Source organism: Bidens hawaiensis, unplaced genomic scaffold, assembly GCF_021521415.1.
Source record: "Bidens hawaiensis isolate Kalapana, Puna unplaced genomic scaffold, B.hawaiensis_p1.1 tig00013821_1, whole genome shotgun sequence".
NCBI lineage: Eukaryota > Viridiplantae > Streptophyta > Magnoliopsida > Asterales > Asteraceae > Bidens > Bidens hawaiensis.
Genome location: NW_027492182.1, coordinates 2,173 through 6,458, shown reverse-complemented (window position 1 = coordinate 6,458; position 4,286 = coordinate 2,173). Strand labels below are relative to the sequence as shown.

Sequence of the window (4,286 nt, the reverse complement as noted above, 5' to 3'; positions counted from 1 at the left end):
AGTAATGATGGGCTTGGGCTAACTAGCTAAGTGGACCCATTAAACCTAATGAGAAATACTTAATAGACTAATTATATTGTAAAAAACAATAAAAAAATTAAAAATGGGTAACCGAGATAACCATATAAACCAAATTAAATAAACTGTAAAACCACTAACCTAACCGAATAACCAACTAAAATCTATTTGTTTTTTTTGTCGTTTCGATTTTGGTTTCGTTTTTGGTTTCTAACCAAATAATAAACACCCCTAAAGCGAACAATAAACAACCCTAACGCACGTTCACTTAACTTTTTTCAACAACTAATTTTGTTTACACAATTATGAAGTTGGAGTTCGGCCCATTTGTTAAACGAGCTATAACTAATCTCCAACTTGTTTAAGCTCGATCTCAAATAGCTCACGAAAGATCAGCTAGATTTTAAGCCTTCAATGTTACCTCTCATGCATTAAAACATGACAAATCTTTTTCTTTCAAAATTCAATATACCCACACCACAATAGAAGCAAATAAAGAAGAATTAAAACAACCCAGATGGCATTTTGATATCTTAGGTTGAAGTCATATTGTAAGTTTATCTATCTATCTATCTATGATTTGTAATGTAATAAACTGGATGGTGTTAGGTCCCATTGAGTTTGTTAGTGAACCAGAAAGTATAGATGTTACTGAAGATTGCCATGATGCTTGATGATACTGCCAGTGTTATCATCACCCATGACACCCTCCTGTCCTTTTTGGTTGCAATTCCATGAGTGTCCCTGCAATACCAACAACATTCACTGAAAATCACATTCATTCAACAATATAGTTTCTATAATCATACTTGAGAAACTAACTATTTATTCAAACTTCAAAGTTAAGTATAATATTGACTTACCTTAGGGCAACAGCAGCTGGAAAAATGAAACCAACAGAAACAGTAGCGGTAGCACCCGTAAACTGAAAAGCATCCCAAATACTAGGAACAAAGTTTGCTCCAAGAAACACAAAGCCCAAAAGTAAACCCGTCACCATGAAGAATCTTCGGTTGTCAAAAGCAATAGGGGTCGCATACGGGAAAAGAAGCCCATCAAGATTAAGCCGCAATGAGAAGAATATTATTGGAAAAACGAGCATTAAATGCAAGCAATAACTAATTCTGACAACGTCATTAATCAGTGAGCTATATGGTATTCCAAGATCACCATCAAAATTAGCGAGCACATCATCTTGTGTATGATCACCAAATAGCAAGAATCCGAAAAAGCCAGTTTGCTATATAGACTGATGAACATAGTATGATCGACGTTTTAACTATAGATTTCATTTGGCTCGGGTCTTTTAACTCATTGTCTATAGGGTGAACTGTAAAAGAGAATAACAAAAGGTTGTTATGTTAATTAACTTTATTTAATCATGTTTTAGATGGGATAAAACTGGAAATAAGAATTACCATTGTGGTGGCAGATGTAAGCGGTAACTAGTACGGGAACGGTTTGTGAAAAGCTTCAAGAACGATGTTTGATCACAAGATTGGGATGTAAACGTGGTGTTGTGATACTTCCATTGATTATTTTAGTAATGGTTACTCCAGCTGTGATTACCACAAAAACAACTGCTAACCGACCGACAAGGCTGATGTGTACCTTAATGAATCTAGCAGAGTTTGTCAAACAAAAGAAAAATCAGACAATCTCATCATCACATATTTTAAACATAAAAGACTTAAACGGTCGAAACGGGCCGGATCAAAGAGCATGAAATAATTTGACAAAACTTAAAAAAAATATATTTTTTGTATATGATTGAGCAAATTCCATATTACATCTGTATCTAAAATATTATTCTTCCAATGGGATTGCGGAAGATTAGTCGAATAAACTAATTTGGAAATATGAGTAAAGATAAAACAAGATATATTATATAACGGGTTTTTTACTTAAGCATAACGATTATTCTTTTCAAGAACTTTTCATAGTTGGCAAGTCGTCATACAAAATCTTAACAATAAATGGTTTAACATAAACACTTTAGTTGTACTGTAAAATTAGTCCTTATTGTTTGGAAGTTAATAAAGTATCCGTAACGTGTTTACTAATACAACACTACCTAAAGAAAACATTCAACTAGTCAAGAAACAAAGTCAAGATTCAGCAGAAACATAATCTACCACTATCAAAGGCCAAATGATCTAATCAAGCATACACGTATCGTGTGAGCCAAAACTCACCGACAAGTTTAAACGATATCAGAGGAGAGAAAACAAAGACTGAGGTTAAAAGCAACAAGACGGAACGTGTGGTCCACCATTGATGACCGAACCATTCTTGCATCAATCCCAAATGGCGTTCACCGTCTGACCATGTTCCAGATAGCACATCACCTGCCACCAAAAACTTAAACCGTTAATCTAACAATAATAATTCCAATCAGTTATGTAGTGTCTAAAACTCTAAATCTACTTACATTTTAAGTTGTACATGTTAAATTACATACATTTAAACATTACATGCTAGTTTAGGTTATAACTGTGGTTAATTCAACTGATTTTTGTAGCCTCTGTTAACAGAACAGAAATTGACCGATAACCGAATTAACCGAAAAGCTGTTATCGGTTATTTTGTACCCTCGGTTAACCGAACCGTAAACTGGCGAAACCAAATCGATATTAACCGATAACCGAAAAGATGGTTATTTTTTGTACCCTTGGTTAAACCGAACCATTCATACTTTTCATATATTTATAGCTTTTATGCATCCATTTCATGTATCTAAGCAACAAATTTGGCCCAGATTTGATTTTGGTTACTATCCGAAATTAACCGAAAAACAAACCGAACCAATTGGTTAATTTGGCTAATGGTACAAAATCACATAATTTCATAAAACAGTATATATATATACCAATAATAATCATATAAACAACGAGCAATCCAACGTTATTAACCACAATGCCGATCTGCAGCAGCGTGCGGCCGGGCCCACCAAACGCATCAGCCACAAGCCCAGCATACGAGTTGGACTTGGAAGCTCTACTAAACCTGAGTATCATATCTACCGACGACTCGGTCAACACACCGACCAGCACGATAGCGATGAGACCGGGGATCATTCCGAGCTGGTTGAGAGTTGCCGAAGGGCCATGATTCCGGCGCCGACGATGGTGGTTGAGAGGTTGAAGACGGCGCCGGAGAACCCGGATTCAGATTGGAAGGTGGATTTGGGTTCGGGTTTGTGTTGAGGGTTTTGGGTAGGAGTGGAGTTGAGGTTGAGTTGGGATTCGCCGGCGTTTTTGGTCGCCGGTCGGCATTTGATTTGGTTGAATTTGGGTTGAAGGTTTTTGTGATTGATAACCGTTGTTTTGTTGTTAAAACAATGTATCAGAATATTACTGTAATAACATTGTATTAGATTCTAGTAAATAACAGCAATAATAATAATAATAATAATAATATTAATAATAAGGTGTATTGGTATTTTAATCTCTACTATCATCTATCTATAGGTCGTTGTCGGTCCAGCTAACTAATTGACGGATAATGATCCCATATTTTATCATAATTATTCTCAACGGTCTACGACTAACAAAATGCTGACATCGTTAGTTGCAGGTCGTCAGGAAAACGCTTTTGGCAGGAAAACTCATATTTTTTACCGGAAAACTCAACTTGAACACCACCTGAACACCACCAACTAGGGGTGTTTAGAATAATCGAAAAAAATTGAAAACCGAATTGTATCCGTAGTCGTAAAAACCGGATCTGGATTCAGAATTCGATTTTTGATTTGGTTATAACCGAAAAACTAAATTATGAATTCGATTTGCGATATGATTTTTTATTTTAAGTTGTTCGATTTATTCGGTTACCAAAATAATCGAGTAAAATATAGATTATATTAATTATATTTTATATATGACCCATTTTTTAAAGCTCATTTATAATATTTAGCCCGATGTTCGTGTTCACGATTCTAAATCTTTTATACACTTATAATCACTAATCAGTCGTCAACACATCGACAATTCCATGTTTTATTGTAGTCTTTAACTTTTGATTTTATGATGTATATGTAGTGTTTGCTTATTATGACCATTAACGATTGTTCGGGTCCGAAACACAAACAAAAATTAAATTTAAGCCAAATTGTTATTTTGATTAATTCGATTAATACGGTTTGAATCAAGTTGTTCGGTTTTAACCAAAACTGAACCGAATTGCATTGGGTTCAATTACGGTTTGATTTTCCCCTTTTCGAATTTGGTTAGGTTCGATTTTCGATTAGGGGCACAAAAATTCTCATA

The 4,286-nt window shown here is 34.9% G+C and overlaps 1 pseudogene across 1 annotated transcript; it reads right to left on the bottom strand.

Annotated features, from left to right (window-relative positions):
• Positions 1-623: 623 nt before the first annotated feature.
• Positions 624-3,293, bottom strand: LOC143545125 (amino acid transporter AVT6A-like; annotated as a pseudogene). The gene is made up of 5 exons (XR_013137371.1): positions 2,888-3,293; positions 2,214-2,366; positions 1,437-1,639; positions 882-1,348; positions 624-762 (listed from the first exon to the last, which is right to left on the bottom strand). The product of XR_013137371.1 is annotated as an amino acid transporter AVT6A-like (transcript).
• Between the last annotated feature and the right edge of the window lie 993 nt (positions 3,294-4,286).